We start from the raw sequence: 11462 nt of genomic DNA on the forward strand, positions 1-11462 counted from the left end.
ATAACTCCTCATTTTCATTCTCAAGTAGGCATTTTCTTTGAATAATAATGTGATGCTATGTGGCTCCTGTCATCTGAAATATGGCATTGTTAAGCATGCTGCTTTGTGTTGAGTTTACTACAAAAAAAATATTATTTTTATATTTTTGATCCTAAATTCCAAGATATTGTGAGAAAAGTTTTCAGTTGGTAGGTCGTTAATTTATTCAACTTTTTAAAAAGTACAGTGCTGGCACTATTCTATACCATGTGAGATGACGGTGGTTCCTGTCCTTAGAGGTCTTTTGGTTGTAGAACTGTTTGTCCTGGAAGAGATGCTGGGAGATGAAAAATTAAAGAGCATCCTTTGAAGGCCCCTGCTTCAAGGAGAAGCACCTACACCTAACCCAACTGTCTAATGTAAACATGGAAAATGTGAATATCTTTGACCTATTTCAGAAATCTATCCAACAGAAATACTAACGGATGTCACAAAAATACTGGAACAAAGATGTTCATTAGTCTTGTTAGCTACAAAGAAAAATTGAAAAAAATCTAAATGTGCATCAAGAAGTGACCCATTAATTAAATCTATAGAGTGGAAGGCTATGCACCATTTATTTATTTTTTTTCAAGTCTATAGCTTATTTTATTTTTTTGCTTTTTAAAAAATTTATTTTCAGTGTTCCAGAATTCATTGTTTATGCACCGCACCCAGTGCTCCATGCAATACGTGCCCTCCATAATACCCACCACCAGGCTCACCCAACCCCTGACCACCTTCCCCTCCAAAACCTTCAGTTTGTTTCTCAGAGTCCATAGTCTCTCACAGTCCATCTCCCCCTCTGATTTCCCCCAACTCACATCTCCTCTCCATCTCCCCATGCCCTCCGTGTTATTCCTTGTGATCCATAAATAAACGAAACCATATGATAATTTACTCTCTCTGCTTGACTTATTTCACTCAGCATAATCTCCTCCAGTCCCGTCCATGTTGCTACAAAAGTTGGATATTCATCCTTTCTGATGGAGGCATAATACTCCTTAGTATATATGGACCATATCTTCTTTATCCATTCGTCCACTGAAGGGCATCTTGGTTCTTTCCAGAGTTTGGCACTGTGACCATTGCTGCTATGAACATTGGGGTACAGATGGCCCTTCTTTTCACTACATCTGTATCTTTGGGGTAAATACCCAATAGTGCAAATTCAGGGTCATAGGGAAGCCCTATTTTTAATCTCTTAAGGAATCTCCACACTGTTTTCCAAAGTGGCTGCACCAACTTGCATTCCCACCAACAGCGTAAGAGGGATCTCCTTTCTCCACATCCTCTCTAACACATATTGTTTCCTATCTTGTTTATTTTGGCCATTCTAACTGGTGTAAGGTGGTATCTCAGTGTGGTTTTGATTTGAATCTCCCTGATGGCTAATGATGATGAACATCAAGATCAAAATCTTCTGCACAACAAAGGAAACGGTCAACAAAGGGGCAACTCACAGAATGGGAGAAGATATTCACAAATGACAGTACAGACAAAGGGCTGTTATCCAAGATTTTTCTTACTTTTTTATCGTGCATTCTGACACATTGAAGTTGCAGCTTTAATATGGTAAACTTGTCAATCTTTGTTGGTTGCGCTATGCACCATTTAAAAAGAATGATGTAGATTTAATTTTTTTTTTTTTTTTTTTTTTTTTTAGGGCGCCTGGGTGGCTCAGTTGTTAAGCATCTGCCTTCAGCTCAGGTCATGATCCCAGTGCCCTGGGATGGAGTTGCACATCAGGCTTCCCACTCTGCAGGAAGCTTGCTTTTCCCTCTCCCACTCCCCCTGCTTGTGTTCCCTCTCTTGCTGTGTCTCTCTCTGTCAAATAAATAAATAAAATCTTAAAAATTTTTAAAAAGATTTATTTATTTGAGAGAGAGAGTGCATATGTGAGTTGGGGGGAAGGGCAGAGGGAGAGGGAGAAGGAGTCCCAAGTAGACTCCCCACTGAGCTCAAAGCCTGATGTTGGGGTTCCATATCTCACTGCCCTGAGATGAAGATCTGAGCCGAAATCAAGAGTAGGATGTTAAACCGACTAAGCCACCCAGGTACCCCAAGAATGAGGTAGATTGATATGTACCAATCGAAAATATGCCCAGAATATATTAATTAAAAGGACAAATTGCAGAACAATGTGATATGTATACAACATGATATGTGTACAATAATTTGCATACAAAGATGCTCAGAATGTTACTCAAGAAACTGTCCAAAAAAGAGAGTGAAAAAATAAGCTTATATACCTTTCTGTCCTGTTTTAATTCTTTTTCTGAAATAAAGGCATTTGTTTTGTTTTCACAGCCCAATCAAAAACAAACAAAACCACATCACACTTCAATAAAGGTTGCAAAGACCAGTAGGTGCTAGTCCCGATCCCTATCATAATTTTTAATTCTCATGTTTATCATAGGAGGCTATTTGAATAGAAAAAAAGTGTTCCATAGCCCTAAAATATTAGAATGCTCATTGGCCAAAAGTTAGTCTTCCCTGTGTGATCTCTCTTGGTATTGGTAGTCTGTATCAGTAAATGACCACTTGTGGTTTAGATTATCCTGCACCAAAAAACCATGACCCAATTGCCAAATTCTTTACCCCAGTGCTCAGCCATTTTCCCCAGGGGAGAAAGGGGCATCTTTCCTAATTTTCGCAAAGGTCTGTGTGAGCTAATTTTGTGTCCCTGATTTAGAATTTATCATATGTGCTGAAGATTAACTATTATATTCTATTTATTCATCCCAGATTGCTGGGAAGTCTTTGGGCACCACAAAGTATCATGCTGAATCAAACTCTAACTTGAGGGTGATCTGTGGTGACACCAGCAGCTCCTGACCATTAAATATTTTATTGGCTAAGTACTATCACCAACTAATGATGAGTTCCTGAAGTCCCTGAACCATACCAGGCTGCCTACCCCTAAGTGAGTGTTTCACATCCTTGTTGTTAATCATAAGACTCTCCTGGGGAGCTTACTATAGCTTTCTCTGGCCTCATTCTAACAGCATAACTCGACAGATATTTTTGAATCCTTTTCTAGAGATTCTGACATACTTTGAGTTGACGTTTAAAACTGTATTTTAGCTATTGCCCTGATAGGTTTTTAGAATTAGATAAGTTAAAGAAGAAGAAGAAGAAGAAAGGGGGGGGGGGGAGGAGGAGGAGGAGGAGGAAGAAAAAAGAAAACTGCCCTAAGATTGTGGAAAGGTAAGAGAGGTTGTATGCTGGGCTCAGAGACTTGGAGCCACCATACTGAAGTTATCCTTGGATTGTTTTAAACACTTAAGGTGTAATCCAGGGAGAATGCCATGGAAATACCTAGGTTTTGGTATGAGAAAAGAGAGTGTGTTAAAGTTGTAAGACATACCTGGATGGTATACTAGATTTGTGCAATTAACTGCATACTGAATTTTATTTTAGCAAATCATACAACCTCTGCTGTATTTGAATGAAGTCCTTCCTCACTCTCCTTGTTTCTGAAGAAACCTATTTCCAGGTACTTTCACCATTCTCCACAAATCCTATTATCCATTTTCTTATGTGTTTATATGATCACAATCTTGTAGTTACTATCTATAGTTTGCTCTGGCATTGCACCTATTTTAGGTTATCAGTCAGTATAACTCAACAGACTTTGCCCTCAGTTTAGGCAAATGGCTGTACTTACAATTGAGGTTGATCAAAGGCACAATCTGTTTGCCTTTAGAAATTTGTGTTTTCTATGACTGCAGAAGATACTGCTGAACAAGACATTTCTTCACCATCTTTGATGAAAGATGAGCATTAATAATGCAGGTAAGAATCAAGCCAAGTGATGTTGAAGAGGAAACAAGGTCCAGAAGCCCTAATTCCTTTTAGAGGAATAAATTTAAAATGGCAAGCTCAATAGTCCCACCATAGCAAAGAATGGGGTGAGTGTTATATAATCCTAAGTTCTAAGGAGTTAAAAATCAATTTATGAACTTGGAAATATTTATGTATATACATATCTATACCTATGTCTATCTCTTTATCTAAATAAAGATCATTGAATTTGGCTAATTGTAGCCTGGCAGGAATAGGACCCAGATTTGAGAGCATTAAAGCGAGAAAGAAGGTGTTTTGGAAGAATAAGTAGGCACTGGGTGGTATTTGAATCTGTTAGAGCCACAATTTATAATGATATTATAATATGTAAGAGGAAAATATCTTAGAAGTATAAATAACTCTTGAAAATAGAACTATTTTGAGCAAAGCTAAAAATTAATTTGTTCATTTGCTATATACCTACGGAAAACATTCTGTGTGCAAAGCACTACAGAGGATAAAAGGCATTTAAAGCCAGTCTCTGCCTATCAGACATTATCCACTGTGTGTGTTCCTGTGGTAGAAGTGGAGAGGGAGGGTGGTCGGAGGAAGCAACCACATTCCAAACCACTGCATCCTTGCAGTTTAAGTGCCATATGAATGGCATATATGAGGTGATCTTATGTCTCGCTTTGACTGGAAGAGTCAGTGTTTATGCCTGTTGCTTCTGCATAATTGTTAATGGTCTCCTCCTCCTCCTAATAGAACTCTCAAAACTGTTTGGGTTTGGACACATACATCAAAATCCCATGGAAGCTCATAGGAGAGGAAATTCTCTCGCAGTGATAAGCTACAAGGGAGCTATCACTGAAACTCAAAGTGGGGGGTTAGTTTCAGTAGGGAGGAAGTGAGATGAGGAAGGTCTGTAAGGCTAATGGTGTCTCATCAGTGCTTGCCTGTATTCTTCCAGTAGTGTCTTAAATTATGTCTGCTTTGTTTCCTTTTCCTTAAAGTCAAATCTTCTCTAGAATCTTCACTTCTACCTTCACTTACTGCACAAATGTCTTAATGATTCTTCATCACTATGCGTTGGAGCCAAAGCCCTGACATGCACTTAGGGCCCTTTATTATCAGACCCCTGCTTGCCTCTCAGTTGCTGTTAATACTCACTTTTCGGGGCACTGGGTTGTTCAGTCCATTAAGCATCTGCCTTTGGCTCGGGTCATGATCCCATGGTCCTGGAAACCAGCTCTGTCTCGGGGTTCCCTGCTCAGCAGAGGAGTCTGCTTCTCCCTCTCCCTCTGCCCCCTCCCCCCACCCTGGTTGTGCTCTCTCTCACTCACTCTCTCTGCCTCTCAAATAAATAAATAAAACCTTAAAAAAAACTCACTTTTCACTTTATTGTGAATGCTCTGAACGTGCCATGCCGTTTCCCATTTCTATATGTGTCTTAGTGATCACCAGCTGGGCAAACGTGTGAACAGTAATTGCTGTGTGCTTTGAACTATTGATCTAAAAACTTCATTTGTATTAACTCATTTGATCCTCATAAAAATGTTTACCGCTTTACAGATGACAAAATTGAGAGGACAAAGGGTTAAGAAACTGTTCAAGGTTATTCAGCTAGTAAGCAGTAGAGCTGATAATTGAAGCCAGGCAATCTGGCTCCAGAATCTATCCTTTGACCACTACTCTATAATATTTCTGCCCCTCAGGCTGCCCTGCCCCTCTTATTCTTCAAACCCAGGCCAGGATTCACTGTCGTAATTTTTCCTGTATCCTCCCATAGAGTTACTCATCGATCCCTGTGTATACTCCATAATGCATACTTACTTACTTTGCTGAACTAGAAGGATAACCCACATGATAACAGATACTGGGAAAGCAGGTCGACTTCCAGGTAGTTTTGTTGGTGGCTGAGAGGAATAGAATGTGTTCAAATCACTTTGGCCTTATTAAGTAGAAAGTGATAGTTGAACATGCAAGTATAAAAGACCAAAAGAAAGTTGAAATTGCAGCATCAGCTCAGCAAAAAAGCTGAGGGTGTTGTATAAATACAAAAGGAGAGAAAAAGTTAATTAAATGGTAAAGGCAAAGATTCTAAAATATAGGAAGAGACCGAAAATAGTTAATTTTATGGAAGGCAAAGGAAGATGCAGTTCAATAAAGGAAGTGATGATGATTAACATCAAATTCTAATAATCTGTCAAATATGATAACGACCAAATAAAGATCATTGAATTTGGCTAATTGTAGCCTGGCAGGACTAGGACCCAGATTTGAGAGCATTAAAGAGGGAAAGAAGGTGTTTTGGAAGAGTAAGTATCAGCACTGGGTGGTATTTGAATCTGTTAGAGCCACAATTTATATCAAACAGCTTGATGAAGAAAGATAAAACATATATCTTAATGCTTGCCCAAAACATCCACCCCCCCACACACATACATTTTGGCAACTTTAGCACAGGTTAGTGAATTCATTAATATCTTAATGAGCAAATTAAACTTTCTATAATAATATATTTTTTCATGAAAAATTTACACTTAAAATACAAATTCCTGTAAGTAATAAGAAGATACTTATAAATGACATATCTGATAAAGGGTTGGTATCCAAAATATGTAAAGAATTATAAAACTCAACACCCCCAAAATACATAATCCAGTTAAAAATGGACAGAAAACAGGGCACCTGGGTTGCTCAGCTGATTAAGTGACTGCCTTTGGCTCAGGTCATGATCACGGACGGAGCCCTGGGATCAAGCCCCACATCAGGCTCCCTGTGCTCTGTGGGAGCCTGCTTCTCCCTTTCCCTCTGCCTGCTACTCCCTTTGCTAGTGTGTGCTCTCCTCTCTCTCTCTCTCTCTCTCTCTCTCTCTGTCTCTGTCAAATAAATAAATTTTTTTTAAATGGGCAGAAAACATGAGTAGACATTTTCCCAAAGATATCCAGATGGCCAACAGACATGTGAAAAGATGCTCAACATCACTCATCATCAGAGAAAAACAAATGAAAACTACAATGAGGCATCCCCACACACCTGTCAGAATGGCTCAAATTAATTCAACAGGTTTTGACAAGGATGTGGAGAAAGGGGAACCCTCTTATGCTATTGGTAGGAATGAAAACTGGTACAGGCACTCTGGAAGACATGGAAGTTCCTCAAAAAATTAAAGATAAAATTATCCCAGGAATTGCACTACTAGGTATTTACTCAAAGGATACAAAAATATTAATTCAAAGATATACATGCACTTCAATGTTTATAGCAGCATTATTAACAATAGCCAAATTATGGAAAGAGCCCAAATGTCCCTCAACTGATGAATGGATAAAGAAGGTGAGATATATTTGTATAATGGATTATTACTCAGCCATAAAAAAAGAATGAAATCTTGCCATTTGCAACAACATGAATGGAGCTAGAGAGGTTATGCTAAATGAACTAAGTCAGAGAAAGACAAATACCATAAAATTTCACTCTCACATAGACTTTAAGAAACTAAACAAATGGACATGGGGAAAAGGGGATGCAAACCAAGAAACAAACTCTTAACTACGGAGAACAAACTGAGGATTACCAGAGGGGAGGTGGGTGGGTGGGGGATGGGTTAAATAGGTGATGGGAATTAAGGAGGGCACTTGAGATGAGGATCGGGTATTGTATGTTTGTGTTGAATCACTAAATTGTACACCTGAAACTACTATTACAGGTTAACTATCTGGAATTTAAATAAAAACTTGGAGAAAAAACAAAACAAAACTTTTCAGTCTCCATCCCTTATACATAAAGGCTACATTCCTAGAAAACAAGACAAAACAAAATAAACAAAATGCAACAGTTAACAGTTGAATATCTCTGTGGATGTCTTTCCCTTATAAGTAAGCATTAAATAGAGAAGATGTAATTCACGATAACCCGAAACAGAATATGTACATCTTTGCTCCATGTGGGTAATGTTCTTTGTTTCTGTAACTGCCTTTTGTAAGTATTTTCATCTTTTCCTCATAATTTATTGATAAAAGTCAACAAAACACATTGAAAACTCAATGTGCTTATGTCAACAAGATTTTTTTAAAGTAATCTCTACACCCAACCTAGGGTTCAAACTTAACAGCCCTGAGATCAAGAGTCACATGCTCTACCAACTGGGCCAGCCAGGTGCCCCCAACAAGATTTTTCACAGCCAAGTTTTCTCATCAACATGACCGGGACCTGTATTTCATTTAATTTTAGGTAAGAGTGAAGGTGGTGAGTACAGAACCCTGATTTCAGAAGGAACCAATTAAAGGAATGAGATAATGGGACAGTGCATAAAGATGCATCAGATTTGAGCAAAGCTAGTTTTCAAGATTGGAAGAACCAGTTTTGAAAGTGCAAAGCCTGACAGAAAGGATCAATCAAAAAGAGAGAATAAAGATATGAGAGAAGAAATTGCTTGTGGAGCAAAGCATCAGAGTGTGTAAAAATAAATGGGAAGAAATTACCTCCAGACAGGTGAAGGAGGAGAAGAGAGGCAGGGAGAGAGAAGGAAGGGGAAAGGAAGGAAAGCAAAGAAAAGGAGCAAAGAAGGGAATTTAAGGGAAGGAAAGGGAAGGGGAGGGAAGGAAGACCTTTTTCACTGGATAGGAAAGAATTTGAGGATGTTCATGACAGTGTCATCATGGTTCTTGGTGAGTAAGAGGCAGAGCTCTCCGCAAATATGAGGAGGGTTCTGAGGGGACGATAATGCACTCGAGCAACACTTAGGATAGCATTGGCCTGCAGATTATTCAGCTGTGATGGTAAGCATTTCTTGGTGATGCAACTCCTCCAGCAACACTGAATTGCCTGGTGTATTTTCCTCCTCCAGTGCCTTTGCCGCCATGCTGATTGAATCAATGTTCATTGATAACCTCAAAGAATATTCCCATGTGCCAGGAAGAACAGTACTATCTGCTGCACCTGTTTGAAGCAATAATATTTTTTGATTATAAATATTTTAATATATTCATGGTGATTGAGAAACCTTTCTTTTCTTATAATAATATGAAATTCCACGGCACACATGATAGAACGTGCAATTATAGGACATATTTGCTGTCTTTACTACAGTTTCTATAATTCTAAGGTGAACTTTTTGGTATACACATATGAACACAAATTTATGAGGTCAGGTAGTACTTGTCTACCCCAATGGTTCCTAGACTTTTGAATTCATGTAAAATACAAATGAGAGGACCAACACAAAGTCACCAATTTTTAATCTGGACAAGTAAAATATCAAATAACTCACTATTATTTATGCTCACTGTAATTTTCTTTTTTTAAATTTGTGTATTTGAGAGAGAGAGAGAGAGAGAGTGCTTGAGTGTGAGCAAGCAGGGGGAGGGGCGTAGGGAGAGGGAAAGAGAGAATCTCAAGCAGACTCCATGCTTAGTGTAGAGTCTAAGGCAGGGCTTGATCCCATGACCCTGAGATCATGACTTGAGTGGGAATCAAGAGTCAGGTGCTCAAATGACTGAGCCCCTCAGGTTCATAGTTAATTTCTTAAAAAAAAAAAATTAACATAAAAATGATTTTAGTCTTTGAAAATAATAAAAAGGAAATACTTTTACAATGATAATCTTTAAATTAAATATATTAAGCTTTATAAATATTTATGACATTATTCTTAATTTTCTGGCTTAACTCTAGACATATGAAAACCTCGTCATGGGGGTGTTGGTCTGTGGAACTGTGTTTGGGCTATTAATTTATACATATAATGCCTTAGTCCCAGCTCAGATAGCCATTAAGCCACTTTCTTTTATGATACGGATAAAATCACCAGAGTTTAGATCATAAAGCTCCAGTTTAGGTATGTCTAGTTTCAAATACAGATGTCTTAACCACTAGGTAATATATTTCTTCTAAAGTCTTCTTTTTTTGAAAATATAAGGATTATCATAAAGGGCAAGAAATGTATTCAATTAAGTGACTTCAGAAAGACGACTTCCAGGAAAAAAAATTGCAGTTAAAATACAGTGTTCATTGAAATAATTAGAGATAGGATTTCTAATTTTGAGGGTTGAAATCAATTCTAGGACACAAAAAACAAATGATAGAGTGAACATACGTACATACACACTTTAATAACTCAACAGGAACAAAAAACTCCTCCTTTCCCCAAAGATATACCACAGCTATTTCTATATCTATCTATATATTAAATATACACGTACACATATAATTCATTTTCCTTTGAACACATTTTCTTTTGAGAGTGAGCTGCAGACATCATCTTATTCACCATTAAATATTTTAGTGTGCATTTTCCAAGAAGAAGGACATTACTTATAGTTGTGTAATAACTGCATTAGACTTAACAAAATGAGAAAAATCAATTTTCATAATACTAATAATTAAACAACAGTCCATATTCAAACTTAGTTTCCCCAACAATATCTATAATCAATGTTATTCTCCCAGTCTAGTATCCAATACAGAATCACAGATTGTGTTTAGTTCTCATAGCTCTTCAACTTCAGGCAGTTCCTGACTTTTCTTTGTTTTTCATGACCTTAACATTTTGAAGAATTCAATTCAATTATTTTTCAGAATGTCCTCAATTTGATTTTCCTTATTGCTAAACTATTTCTGGATACTACGAAGGGATGTATCTTTTTCAGTGTAGTTGGCCCTGTAATTGATGATATACTTGAAAGCAGGATCTTCTGGGTTTCTCCACTGTAACCTCTTTGTAAAATTTTTGATTAATGAAAAAGAGATACTTTGAGACAATGTAATTTTCTAATTCCCCATCAAACTTTCATTCATGAGTTTTAGTGTTCATTATTCTTGCATGAATCAGTTGTCATTATCACAGTTGCCAAATGGTGATTTTCTAACTCCAGTATTTCTCCTGTACTTGTTAGCTGACTTTCATCTGTAAGAAAGAGATTTTTCTTTTTTCCATTTATTTATATCAGTGTATACTTGTGGATTCTTATTTTATATTAAATAGGTTATAATCTACTGCTATCATTATTTATTTTTATTCTCAAATTTCCCCTGATTTGGACAGTGGGCACCCCCTTTAAGATAGGGTCTTTGTGCCACTGATGTGACACATTATTCCTTGAGCATTATATTACTTTCTGGCATGACAAATATTGTGCAAAATAATACCAAAAGGAATATGGTAATTTATGATTAGGTTTCACCAGTTCCTTTTATATTTGGAAAAATACCAATAAGTGTGGTGTGGATGTGGACTGTAAAAAAAAAAAAAATTTATAGAGATTCCCCTATAATCCTTATTTGTATTGGTTGGAAACAGGAAGTTATTTTCAGCCACTAATAAATCAGAATTAATTGTCATGCTATTATGAAGAGACAAATCAGAAAGTGTAGAAGAATAGGAGAAGCACTGTGCATAAGTGCTCCCCTCCCCATCAAGGCCGTGTCCCCCCTTCTAGCTTCATAATAGAGATTGTACTACCTGATGACAAGTGAAGGCTTCCCTTTCCTTATACATTTAGATAAATTTTTTAGACTGTCAGTCTTACTATTGGGACCACTACGGCAACTTTTCTATGATCTCCAAGAATGGAATTCTTTGCTTGACTTTGTTGTAGTTCCCCCCAATTCCTGTTCCTTTATCTACAGAGCCAGTTAGATTGAGTGTCTAAGCT

Source organism: Meles meles, chromosome 9, assembly GCF_922984935.1.
Source record: "Meles meles chromosome 9, mMelMel3.1 paternal haplotype, whole genome shotgun sequence".
In the NCBI taxonomy this organism is placed as follows: domain Eukaryota; kingdom Metazoa; phylum Chordata; class Mammalia; order Carnivora; family Mustelidae; genus Meles; species Meles meles.